Below are 14701 nucleotides of genomic sequence, written 5' to 3'. Positions count from 1 at the left end.
TCATGGGAGTCAGCTCTAATGCCACCTGCTACAATCAACTTGTGCAGATCTGTAACATTACTGAGAGTAAAGAAAGCAAAAAGCATAATCAGTTACAACTGCTCAAAGCACTGTGTTTTTTGGAACAAAAAGACAAAATTTATCCAAGCAAACTTTTTTAAATCAGTAATAAAAAGACATGTCAAGAAACCAAAAATTATAATTTAAACTTCAAAATATAAATGATAATTTAAGCTTCATCACTACAAACAAAGCTAGTGGAGGTGATGGAATTCCAGTTGAGCTATTTCAAATCCTGAAAGATGATGCTATGAAAGTGCTGCACTCAATATGCCAGCAAATTTGGAAAACTCAGCAGTGGTCACAGGTCTGGGAAAGGTCAGCTTTCATTTCAATACCAAAGAAAGGCAATGCCAAAGAATGTTCATACTACCACACAATTGCACTTATCCCACATGGTAGCAAAGTAATGCTCAAAATTCTCCAAGCCAGGCTTCAACAGTACGTGAACCCTGAACTTCCAGATAGATGTTCAAGCTGGATTCAAAAAAGTCAGAGAAATCAGAAATCAAATTGCAAGCAGATCAAACCAGTCAATCCTAAAATAAATCAATCCTGAATATTCTTTGGAAGGACTGATGCTGAAGCTGAAACTCCAGTACTTTGGCCACCTGATGCGAAGAACTGACTCATTGGAAAAGACACTGATGCTGAGAAAGATTGAAGGCAGGAGGAGAAGGGGATGACAGAAGATGGTTGGATGGCATCACTGACTCAATGGACATGAGTTTGAGCAAGTTCTGGGAGTTGGTGAAGGACAGGGAAGCCTCGTGTACTGCAGTCCATGGGGTGGCAAAGAGTCAGACACGACTGAACAACTGAACTGAAGCTTCAACAAATTCCTCCCAAATGATGCTCTGGGAATTTCACTAAAACATGCATTATAAACACAGTCTGTGGTTTTACTTTTTGGGTTGTTTTTTATTGCTGTTGACTATGGCAACATTGTATTCAAGAATCTGAGTCATTTTTTTAAAATATATTCCTCAATTCTCTTTAATTTGAGTGCATTATCAATCCTTGCATTCCTTATTGTATCTTATATTTTTATAGATGCTCAATAAACATTCATTGTAAAAAAGATTGCCAAAAATTTACTTGTGTTTCAGGCTTTCAGAGTCAGTGGAATATGGAACTACTAATTTTAGAATTCACAGATTAACTGAAGAGACAAAAAGTATGTGATTAAAAAAGAGATGCAAATTATCAAAAACAACATAAAAGTAGTTAATATTTAATATATTTAATAATGTGAGGTAGGACTTAGTCTTGAGATAAAGTTGAACAGGATTCAAGAAAAATAATAGGGTAACATAGACAGCTGATATTACTTAACTTTTTTTATTTTTAATTGAAATATAATTTACAGTGTTATATTCACTTCAGATGTATAGCAAAATGCTTCAGTTATATATATAACTGAATGTGCATATATATACATTCTTTTTCAGATTTTTCTTTTATAGATTATTATAAGATATTGAATATATTATAGTTCCCTGTACTATAGAGTAGCTATATTTTATATATACTAGTGTGAATATGTTAATCTCAAACTTCTAATTTCTCTCTCCCACCCTCCCCTACATATATTATTTACTTTTATCAAATAAACAAAGATAACTGTCTGACAGGATTTCATTCAATGTTCAGTTAAAATAATTAAACTTGCTGCTTTGAATACCTAGACAGCGCCAAAAATATTCAGTAAGAAATGACAAGCAAATAAATATACATATACATACATACATACTTTCAAGCATAGATACACATACAGACACATGCAGTGAATGAATAAATTAATAAATGCATGATTAGTGAAATTAGAGAATTAAAGAAAACTTGAAATATTCTCTCCAACTTTGGCAATTTAATAAGCCAAATTTTTGAGATGATTGGATGGTATCATCAACTTAGTGGACATGAGTATGAGCAAACTCTGGGAGATGGTGAAGGACAGGGAAGCCTGGTGCGCTGCGGTCCATGGGGTCACAAAGTGACAGGCACAACTGAGTGACTAAACAACGCCCCAAAAACCTTGGACTGCAAGGAGATCAAATCAGTCAATCCTGATGGAAATCAACCCTAAATATTCACTGGAAGGACTGAAATGCTGAAGTTGAAGCTCTAATACTCTGGGCCACCTGATGTGAAGAACCAACTCATTGGAAAAGACACTGATGCTGGGAAAGATGAAGACAGGAGAAGAGAGCCATAGAGCACGCGGTGGTTGGATAGCATCACTGACTTGATGAATATGAGTTTGAGCAAACTCTGGAAGAGAGTGGAGGGCAAGGCAGCCTGGCGTGCTGCAGTTCATGGGATTGCAAATAGTCAGATATGACTTGGCGACTGAACAACAAAAAACTCTGAATTTGGCAACTCATGGACAGACACTATTTTTTCTTTACTCATTTCTAATTTTTCTTAATCTTGGCAATGGATAAGTGTCCCTTTGATTTAGAGAGAAGTAACATTTTAAACGAAACAAAAATAAGTAATAAATAAGATAAAATAAGGGGCTTCCCAGATAGCTCAAATAGTAAAGAATATGCTTGCAATTCAGGAGACCCCGGTTCGATCCTTGGGTCAGGAAGATCCCCTGGAGAAGTGAATGGCAACCCAATCCAGTATTTTTGCCTGGAGAACTCCATGGACAGAGGAGCCTGGCAGGCCACAGTCCATGGGGTCACAAAGAGTCGGACATAACTGAGCGACTAACACACACACACACACACACACACACACACACAAGATAAATGAAAGGAGACACGATTATCTCTTCTTGAACTGCTTGAGAGTGTCCCAGGCAGTATATAGTGATCTTGCTGTAAGCTGAGAAATGCCTTGTATAATGTTTGCTGTTGTTTGTGCTGGGTCTTCGTTGCTGCCCGCAGCTTTTCTCTCATTGTGGCAAGCGGGAAGGGGGGTTACTCTTTCTCTGCCATGTGTAGGCTTCTCATTGTGCTGACTTCTCTTGCTGAGGCTCTTGGGCTTTAGAGATGTGGACTTAATTTGCTCCAGGGCATATGGGATCTTCCCAGACCAGGGATCGAACCCACGATTCCTGCATTGGCAGTCAGAATCTTAACTACTGGCTTAACACTGAAGTCCTTTACAATGTATTTTATCACTCAGGACTTTTCTTTCATATATGTGTGTCTTTTACATAGTCTTATACTGAATTGCATTCCATTGCATACATGTGATTTAGCTTAATTTTAAACCATCTTCACTTCTATAGGTGAAGGTCTATGACAAAGGCAAAGTTCTTATTATAGATAACTTGAATCCTGTGAAAAAGTTTAACATATTCTGTATATTTCTTATTTTTTATATTTTTAGGTTGTTAGCTATTCCCAACAACTCATATCAGCTGGAAAGAGCAAAGTTTAATTGTGATTCACTCTCTTCTGACTTCTGGCAGGCTTTGTTTACCCACAGAAGGATTGTCTTTTATATATTCAGAATGCATACACAGTCTTACTGTGTCTCTTGAGATGCTAACCTCACCAAAGAAGAGTTGATGTTTTTGTCTCTCTTTCAGGATAAAAACTCCTCTTTGCTCCCTTTGGTCCTGTATTTACCCTTGTTTTTGAAAATGTTGTATCTTTTGTTTTATTCTACAGAAAATTCACATACCACAACATTAATTTCATGCTTAAGTCTATTTTGAGAGATATTTTATAAAACAAACAATAGATTATATTTCAGAATAACTGCCTGCATTCTGGTTCTATCATTCTAGTGACATAACTTTAGATGTATGTTTGAAAGCCCTTTTTTTAATGGTGGCCAAGTTAAGATGGTCCAAGAATCTGATTATATTGAAGAACTGAGGCAGATCAACTTTTAATCAGTCATGTCAAAACCATCTGATTATTCACAACCAAATAAACAGCCATTATAATCACTAAGAGCAACCCTATCAATGAGATAACTAAATATTAATATTTAGGAGAAACAAAGCAACTCCATGTAATAATGATATTGTATTAAGAACAAAGTTCTATTTATTCAAGTTGTGGTAATTCAACACATTTGCTAATTAGGTACACATTAGCAGATATGTGACTTTTAAAATATTGAATAATTCCTTTGTTATGGACCACTCTTTAGAGTTCTAGAACAGAAATTCTACGAGTTACTATTAATGCATGTCAGCTAACTTTAGTAACTTTTATAAGCAAAAAGCCTTTACTGTTATATACAAATTAGAATCTGTGAAGTTCTACATAATCTCCCCCATGAAAAACAAACAAAAAGAGGCCTTGCATTTTTGAATTAGCTAAGCGTAGAGCTTCCATTAGTCTTTGTATGTGCTAAAGAGTTATCTGTTGGTAAATGTGGATTTAAAAAGTTATTAACTTTATGTTTATAAGCTAAAACGCTTTATATGCAGTAAGTGCATCATCAATGAGACTGTACTAGATTTTGGTAAAATAAATCAGTTTTTTAGTCCTCTATCATATTCCTTCAAAGTGCATTCCATGAAATACGTTTGTCTGTTTTTTTTCTTTAATCCAAACAGGAAAGAAAAAACATTATCTAATTTAATTAATCTGGAGAAAAACTGGGTTTAAAATAATTGCAGCATATGTTAAAATATACCTTCCTAGTCTGCCATAAAATTGTGAAATATATCAAATGCATTTTCTGAATTTTTTGATCATATGATGCTATTTTAAAGACTATTGTGAATCTAGGGTAGGACTGTCCAACAGACATTTCTACTGTGATGGAAATGTTCCATCTGTGTGCTGTCCAAAATCCAAAATGTAGACACTCATCACTGATGGCTTTTGAATACTTGAAACGTGATTAACATGATAGCATTTATGCTCAGCCGCTAAGTTCTATCTGACTCTTTGCAACCTCATGGACTGTAGCCCACCAGGCTACACTACTCCAGGCAAGACTACTGGAGTGGGTTGCCATTTCCCTCTCCAAGGGTTCTTCCTTATCCAGGGATTGAACCTATGTCGCCTGCTTGGTAGATGGATTCTTTACAACCTCTGCCACCTGGGGAGCCCCACGTGTGATGAAAGAACTGAATTTTAATATTATTTTATTTTAAACAAATTTTAAATAACCATTTGCAGTTAATGGCTGATTTATTAGACAACTCAGATCTAGATTCTCAAAACCTACCCAAGTTATGCTGCTCTATCACAACAGTTATGACTAATTTGGTTGGTATGCACCTCTAGAGCACATCAATCAGGAAGGTGATGACTATAAATGTTCCTAAGGAACCATGACTGGACTTCTTTCATTGGAGTATGCTGCTGCTGCTGCTGCTAAGTCGCTTCAGTCGTGTCCAACTCTGTGCGACCCCTTAGACGGCAGCTCACCAGGCTCCCCCGTCCCTGGGAGTCTCCAGGCAAGAACACTGGAGTGGGTTGTCATTTCCTTCTCCAATGCATGCAAGTGAAAAGTGAAAGTGAAGTCGCTCAGTCATGTCCAACTCACAGGGACCCCATGGACTGCAACCTACCAGGCTTCTCTGTCCATGGGATTTTCTAGGCAAGAGTACTGGAGTGGGGTGCCATTGCCTTCTCCAGAACAGCACTGATGAGTGTACTAATGATGAAGCCAGGAGGAATGTCTGCAAGGAGAAAAAGTCCAAGGGTCAGCAACAAAAACTGGATGAGGCCAAAGGCAACTACAAATTCTGAAAGGCATAATTTATTGCAGCTGTCTCATTAGTGCCCTTCATTCCCTCATCCTCCCTCGTGTTACAAGAAAGGGAGAACAGGAAAGAACAAGCTAAGACGAATATGTTCATGTGGCAGAACTGCTTCTCAGAGACAAGGCTAGAATTGTGCAGGAACAGATAGAAGTAAAATGTATTTCATTCTAGTGCCACATTGTTTGTTATGATATAAAAAACTTGTATATGATTATGAGGATTGATTTACCCTGCCATTTTATTGTTTGCAGTGATCCATATTCAAGCCTAAATGACAGTATAAAGCTTTCAACAATGCAAGTGTTAGCACTTTACAACCAGCATCAAAGTATTACTCAGTCATAAAAATGAATTAATGTCATCTGCAGCAACATGGACGGACCTAGAGATTATCCTACTAAGTGAAGTAGGTCAGAAAGAGAAAGACAGACACCACTTATATTTGGAATCTAAAATATGACACAAATGAATTTATTTACAAAACAGAAATAGACTCACGGACATAGAAAACAAATGCATGATTACCAAAGGGAAAAAGTGGGGGGAGGGTAAATTAGGAATTTGGGATTAAGAGAAATATACTACTATATATAAAATAAACAATGACGATCTATTGTATAAAATAGGAGATTATATTCAATGTCTTGTAATAAACTATAATGAAAAAGAATCTGAAAAATAATGCAAATGCATAGCTATACCTGAATCATTGTGCTGTATATCTGAAATTATCACATCATTTAAAATCACCTATGCTTCAACTTAAAAAAAAAAAGAACCAAAGTAATACTGATGATAATGCAGACCTGCTGGACAAGACACAGGTTGGCTTGCATTCACATACTCTGGAAATTGCTCTGAACTGACTGAGCAAGAGATAACATTGAACAAAACAAGGGAAAGAAAGCCTCAGGAAAAGGACACTAAGTTATATGACCACAATATTTTACACATTTAAAGCACTTCCAACTTTTAAAATATTGCCAGGGATTATCTCATTTGCTCTTCTTAAAAACCCTCACAGTTATGCATTGAAATATAGCCCTGACGATGATGATAATAGTGGTAATGAGAATTAAGATAATAACGAGGATAACGTTAATGATGGTGGTGATCTCTTGAAAAGTATTCCCTGAGTAGCTTCATGTCCATAATTGTTTTCCTGAGACTTCAAACTTGAAGTTAATAGAATTGGGTTAAATTTGGCTCATGTTTTTCTTTTCTGATGGTCTTACAGTATTGAGTAGGGTAAAAATTCTGCTGTTGAGAAGACTAGTGGCATCCTGATATTTTTGCTTATATATGACTTGGAATTTTTGACTGATACATAAAGTGTATTTTCTTCTCATCTTTGAAGTCAATATAAGTCAGTGTAAGTCCCAGGCACACAATCTTCAATCTTTCAATATATTTTTTCAAATATATTTTTTTTGGGGGATAGCAGAAGTAGGGCTAGATAGCAGGTATTAAATTTTTCAGTAAAGCGTCTTGCTTCTTTCCTTCTGTGTGTGTGTGTGTGTGTGTGTGTGTGTGTGTAGGAGCCCAGCTATCTGTACATCATATATTTAAGGCATTATTTGCCTATCTAGTAAAGGGGTCAGCAAACTTACCTGAAAACCAAATTAAGACCTTAGTCTGTCCTGAGAATTGAGAATATTTCATTTTTTATTTTTTTAAAAGTTGTGAAGACAAAGAAGAACATTTAAGAGGCCTCTGTGACCCTTAAAATCTAAAGTATGAACTTTACAAAAACTCTACTTAAAAAGTATAAAAACTTTTTTTTCAGTCTATAATCTAGTACAGTCAACATTTCCCTACATACTATTTTCCTTTTCTGATTTTCCCATCCTATTTTTCCTTATTGGTGTTTATTCATTCCTGTTATCCTTGTGAAGATGAGATTCCATTCTATTTTTCACAAAATTTTCTAAATTTTATTATGTCTTGTTTCAAATCCTACTTATTTCTAGTGACATTATTGAAATTTTTGTACCCACTGTTCTTTATTAATTTATTTGTTATAGTGAAGGTTAGTTGGTGTACAATGACCCAATGGTATACATTATATTTATTATGTATTATATATACAATATTATTTCAGAGTATTTTCCCTTATAGGTTATTGTAAAATATTGAATATAGTTCCCTGTGCTAAACAGTAGGTTTTTGTTTATCTATTATATATATAATAGTTCATTTCATTTCAGTCACTCAGTCGTGTCTGACTCTTTGCAAGCCCATGAATCACAGCACACCAGGCCTCCCTGTCCATCACCAACTCCTGGAGTCTACCCAAACCCATGTCCATTGAACCAGTGATGCTATCCAAACATCTCATCCTCTGTCATCCCCTTCTCCTCCTTCCCTCAATCTTTCCCAGCATTCAGGGTCTTTTCAAATGAGTCAGCTCTTCACATGAGGTGGACAAAGTATTGTAGTTTCAGCTTCAACATCAGTCCTTCCAATGAACACCCAGGACTGATCTCCTTTAGGATGGACTGGTTGGATCTCCTTGCAGTCCAAGGGACTCTCAAGAGTCTTCTCCAACACCACAGTTCAAAAGCATCAATTCTTCGGCGCTCAGCTTTCTTCACCATCCAACTCTGACATCCTTACATGACTACTGGAAAAACCATAGCCTTGACTACTATTTGGTAACCCCAAACTCCTAATTTATTCCTCTCCCTGAACTGTTCCTCTATGTAATATCAATAAGGTACCTATTTTAAGGTTTCAACTAAAATATTAGGCTAAATTTTTCAAATGTTTTTGGTAATTTTATTGTTCTTTATCCAGCCTTCAGCAGTACATGAACCATGAACTTCCAGATGTTCAAGCTGGTTGTAGAAAAGGCAGAGGAAACAGAGATCAAATTGCCAACATCTGCTGGATCATCGAAAAAGCAAGACAATTCCCCAAAAACAACTATTTCTGCTTTATTGACTATGCCAAAGCCTTTGACTGTGTGGATCACAATAAACTGTGGAAAATTCTGAAAGAGATGGGAATACCAGACCACCTGACCTGCCTCTTGAGAAACCTGTATGCAGGTCAGGAAGGAACAGTTAGAACTGACATGGAACAACAGACTGGTTCCAAATAGGAAAAGGAGTATGTCAAGGCTATATATTGTCACCCTGCTTATTTAACTTGTATGCAGAGTATATCATGAGAAATGCTGAATAGAAGAAGCACAAGCTGGAATCAAGATTGCTGGGAGAAATATCAATAACCTCAGATATGCAGATGACACCACCCTTATGGCAGAAAGTGAAGAGGAACTAAAAAGCCTCTTGATGAAAATGAAAGAGAATGAAAAATCTGGCTTAAAGCTCAACATTAAGAAAACTAAGATCATGGCATCTGGTCCCATCACTTCATGGGAAATAGATGGGGACAGAGTGGAAACAGTGTCAGACTTTATTTTTTTGGGCTCCAAAATCACTGCAGTTGGTGATTGCAGCCATGAAATTAAAAGACACTTACTCCTTGAAAGGAAAGTTATGACTAACCTAGATAGCATTTTAAAAAGCAGAGACATTACTTGGCCAACAAAGGTCCGTCTAGTCAAGGCTATGGTTTTTCCAGTGGTCATGTATGGATGTGAAAGTTGGAATATGAAGAAAGCTGAGCGCCAAAAAATTGATGCTTTTGAACTTTTGTGTTGGAGAAGACTCTTGAGAGTCCCTTGGACTGCAAGAAGATCCAACCAGTCCATCCTAAAGGAGATCAGTCCTGGGTGTTCATTGGAAAGACTGATGCTGAAGCTGAAACTCCAATACTTTGGCCACCACATGTGAAGAGTTGACTCATTGGAAAAGACCTGATGCTGGGAGGGATTGGGGGCAGGATGAGAAGGGGATGACAGAGGATGAGATATTTGGATAGCATCACTGGTTCAATGGACATGGGTTTGGGTAGACTCCAAGAGTTGGTGATGGACTGCAGGATACCAGGCCTCCCTGTCCTTTACCATCTCTTTGAGCTTGCTCAAACTCATATCCATTGAGTCAGTGATGCCATCCAACCATCTCATCCTCTGTTGTCCCCTTCTCCTCCTGCCTTCAATCTTTCCCAGCATCAGGGTCTTTTCTAATGAGTCAGTTCTTCACATCAAGTGGCCAATGTATTGGAGCTTCAGCTTCAGCATCAATCCTCCTAATGAATATACAGGATGGATTTCCATTAGGATTGACTGGTTTGATCTCCTTGCAGTGCAAGGGACTTTGCAAGAATCTTCTCCAAAATCACAGATCACTCTCAAAAGTCTCAAGAGTCAAGAGTCAGTCTCAAGATCTGACTCTCAAGAGTCAGATCAAAAGCATCAATTCTTTGGGTTCAGCCTTCTTTGTTGTCTAGCTCTCACATCCATACTTGACTACTGGAAAAACCATAGCTTTGACTAGACGGATGTTTGTTGGCAAAGTAATGCATCTACTTTTTAATGTCTAGGTTTCTCATAGCTTTTCTTTCAAGGAGCAAGCATCTTTTCACTTCATGGCTATAGTCACTGTCTGCAGTGATTTTCAGTTCAGTTCAGTCAGTCGCTCAGTTGTGTCCGACTCTTTGCAGTGATTTTGGTGCCCCTCATAATAAAGTCCGTCATTGTTTGCACTCTTTCCTCACCTATCTGCCATGAAGTGATGGGGCTGGATGCCATGATCTTAGTTTTCCAAATGTTGAGTTTTAAGCCAGCTTTTGCATTCTCCTCTTTCACCTTCATCAAGAGGCTCTTTAGTTCCTCTTCTCTTTCTGCCATAGGGTGGTATCATCTACATATCTGAGGTTATTGATATTTCTCCCAGCAGTCTTGATTCCAGCTTGTGCTTCCTCCAGCCCAGCATTTCTCATGATGTACTCTGCATCTAAGTTAAATAAGCAGGGTGACAATATACAGCCTTGACGTACTCCTTTCCCAATTTGGAATCAGTCTGTTGTACCATGTCCGGTCTAACAATTGCTTTTCTTTCTTTGGATGGCATATTTTTATTTCATATATTTTGATTATACATTATATAAATTAAAATATTACAAGAAACTTATCACACACTTTGGACAATACAGATGAGAAATCCCTTTAACATTTGAGATTGTTCAGTAAAAGAGAGAGAGGTCAACATTTTCTACTTTCCTATTATTTTAATGTTTCAAGACAAAATTATTCCCTATTTTTATTGCAGGAGAATGCTACTATAGAGCCAGCAAGGTGATAAACTCAGGAAATTATGAAAAATAATAGCTTAAGAAATAGAATCACAGATGTAGAAAATAAATTTATGGTTTGCATGTCAATAAATTGGGAGACTGGGATTGACATTTACACACTGCTATATATAAAATAAATAGACTACCTGGTGGCTCAGATAGTAAAGCATCTGCCTACAATGAGGGAGACCCAGGTCCAGTCCCTGGGTTAGGAAGATCTCCTGGAGAAGGAAATGGCACCCCACTCCAGTACTCTTGCCTGGAAAATCCCATGGATGGAGGAGCCTGGTAGGCTACAGTCCATGGGGTTGCAAAGAGTCAGACACGACTGAGCGACTTCACTTTCACTTTCATATATAAAGTAGACAATTAATAAGAACCAACTATCTAGCAGAGGGAAACTCTTCTCAATACTCTGTCATGATCTATTTGGGAAAAGAATCTAAAATGAAGTGGATATATGTATTTGCATAACCACAATACACTTTGCTATACAGTCGAAGCTAACACAACATTTTAAATCAACTATAATATTTTAAAAAAATTATTTCCTTTCATACAGAAAACATCAGGAAATAAATTATCTTCTTTCTTTAAACATACATTTATTTTACATTAATGTAGCATATGGTGTGTTAAAATATTAGATTTTATTTTAGTATTACAGCCTCGGCAACATTTTTCATGTGGTGATGCATTTTAATTCTTATGTGCCAGTTTGCCACTATGTCAGCATCTACTGTGTGTACACAGTATGACCAGGTAAGTGTAGCTTTGTATTGTTCTCTAGGGAAATTGCAGGGTGACAAGCAGTTGTATAAAAAAAAAGAGTATATGACTATTTTAATTTTGAACAAAAAATGTTATTAGTAGTTCTCTACAGAATATGCATCTAAAACATGCATGCTAGTAAATTCAAAAAATATATGTATGCCAAGAAAAAGTTAGATTAGCTAATAATCCAGTGTTTCCTCATGAAAACAATGTATACAGAAAATATGTATATTTACAATGCTAATTTTTTGCTATAGGATCAGGTGCTTGCAATATATTTGATTTCTTAGGGCAATAAGACCTGAAGGAATTTCCTAAGGTCATCACATCCATTTTTCTGACTTAAGGTCTGCAACTACCCAAACAAAGCAATTAATCACACAGCCTGATTCTTTTCTCACCAAGGGGAAAGACTAGCCTTGGAAATAAATGCTATGAAGCCTCAAAGAACAACTGTATATAGTTCACCCTTTTATCCATGGGGCATTGGTTCTAGAACTCCATGTGGATTCCAAAATCCATATCTGCTTAAATCCCTTATGTAACATGGCATAATATTTACATATGATGCATACATACTCCTGTACTTTAAATCATCTCTAGAGTACTTATATTACCTAATACATTGTAATTGCTGTGTAAATAGCTGTAAACACAATATAAATGCCTGGTATATTGTTGCCAGCACATAGGAAATTCAAGTTTTGCCTTTTGAAACATGGATTTTTGTTCTGAGTATTTTCGATTTGCGGTTTATTGAATCTGTGGGTGTGTAACTTGCAGATATGGTATGCAGATGGTATATGATTGGGCATTAAGAAGTCAACGGGGTAGGTAGTCACAAGCCCTCAGTTGCTGAGCTTGTTCTGACATCATAATATTTATTCTATAGTTGCTTGTGAATATTTCCTTTAGAGACTGTACTACCGCCATAGATACTCTTTACAGCACCACCAGTTCTTGAAATAACAATGACTATGGGAAAACTATTCAGTATGGAAGAAAATTCGAGGGCTAGTGTTGTAAATTATAATAGGTGGTTACACAGTCCTACAATCTCTGATCATTGAATAGAGAAGTGGAATGGAGATGAGTATAGGGAACAGAAAGGAAAAAATCTCTACATTTGGTGCACCCCCTCCGACTCCACCGCACCCCTGCCTTCCTGCCTCACCTTCTCTCCCATCTCCCTCAAAAATAGAATTTCTTTTAATAATAAAAGAATCAAAAAATTCCAGTCTTATATTCTGTTGCAACAGAATCAAATTACTTATGGTTTCACATCAAAAGTTAAAGGTTAATGAGTGATAGATTTTTAATAGCATAAAACCTTGTGATTTCTTTCCTTTGAAAATTTGCAGCATGAACTTGCTGACCTTGCATTTATCCCTTGATAAGAAGAGACTTCAAAGGCATTCCTAGTTTCTGAAATTCAGTTACTCTAGGGTGCAGGTATCACCGTGGTTTAATGTCTAAGAAATATGAAGTAGAAATAAAGGAGAACTGGGAAGACTTTCTCTGGCTGATTGCCATAACTTTTTCCCTACCTTGTCAGATAGTGCCAGGGGCAATTCAAGAGATAAAATAACCCATATTTTATCTCCATCCTACAGATTTAGTGTCCATGACTTGTCCTGCTCACAGCTGTCTTTTTTCTGGCTTTCTTCAATTTTTCTACATAATTATTTTTTCTACTTTCATTTAAAAGTATTTACATAATGATTTCTAAAGCAATTCTATAAGTGTTTTGACAAAACTGATTTTGGGAAGTTAAGACCATTCAAAAACTTTCAAAAAGAAAGTTTTTCACTTGTAACATAATTTTAAGTATAGAATTTGACCTTTACAAAATACAGTGTAAGCAAAGCTCAGTTACAGGAGTTGGTGAAATGATGTTCAAAGAAAGAGTATAGGAAACAGTTTTGCAGAGGGATCTGCGACCAAAAGATATTGTCAGGAAGATAAGTGAATGACATTGACCTTTGTCTGAAACAATCCTATTCTCACTTCTGGCACCTGCCATAATGATTTCCCTTATGATTTCTTTCAGAGCTTTAAGTAGAAGATACTTTTTCTAGGTGGGGAAAATTAAAGTGTAAATAGATGACAGTTAAAGAGAAATCATGTTTGTTTTCTTCTTGCAATTTTGGAAGAAAATTAATTATTTTCACTGATACAAAAGTCTGTTTCATATAGATCACCTACATTACTGGTAGACAAAATGACCTCAGAGAGCACACCAATACTGGGAACACAGCAATGCTTAGCATTTTTTAAAGAAATAATGATGATTTTTCTCTCGCCCTTTTATTGTCCATTATAGTTTACAAGCATATATACATGTATATGTATGCATGTATATGTACATATGAATGCACATACTCATTGACAAAAGGCAACCATCATGGGCTAAATGACATGGATCACAGCAAACAGTTATAAAAACTTTTCCTGTTAATAGTTGAGATTTTGATGAGCGGGGAATTCTTGCACACACAAATATCTGTATATATATTATTGAGGTGCTGTGTGCTCGATTGCTCAGTCATCTCTAGCTCTTTGCCACCACAAAGCCTGTAGCCTGCCAGACTGATCTGTCCATGGAATTCTTCAGGCAAGAATACTGGAGTGGGTTGCCATTCCCTGCTCCAGGGGATCTTCCTGACCCAGGGATTGAAACCATGTGTCTTGTATCTCCTGCACTGGCAGGCAGGTTCTTTACCACCAGCACCAGCTGGGAAGCTATTGATACTATACATAAAATAAATAACAAATAAGAACCTACTGTATACCATAGAAAACCACTCAGTGCTCTGTGGTGACCTAGATAGGAGGAAAATCCAAAATAGAGAGGATATATGTAAACATATAGCTGATTCATTTTCTATAGAGAAGAAACTAACACAACATTGTAAGACAACTATACTGCATAGAATTAGTAAGAATAAAATAATTTAAAATGATTCACTG

The sequence above is a fragment of the Cervus elaphus genome, chromosome 14, assembly GCF_910594005.1.
Source record: "Cervus elaphus chromosome 14, mCerEla1.1, whole genome shotgun sequence".
Taxonomy (NCBI): domain Eukaryota; kingdom Metazoa; phylum Chordata; class Mammalia; order Artiodactyla; family Cervidae; genus Cervus; species Cervus elaphus.
Note: the sequence above shows the minus strand (reverse complement) of the source record.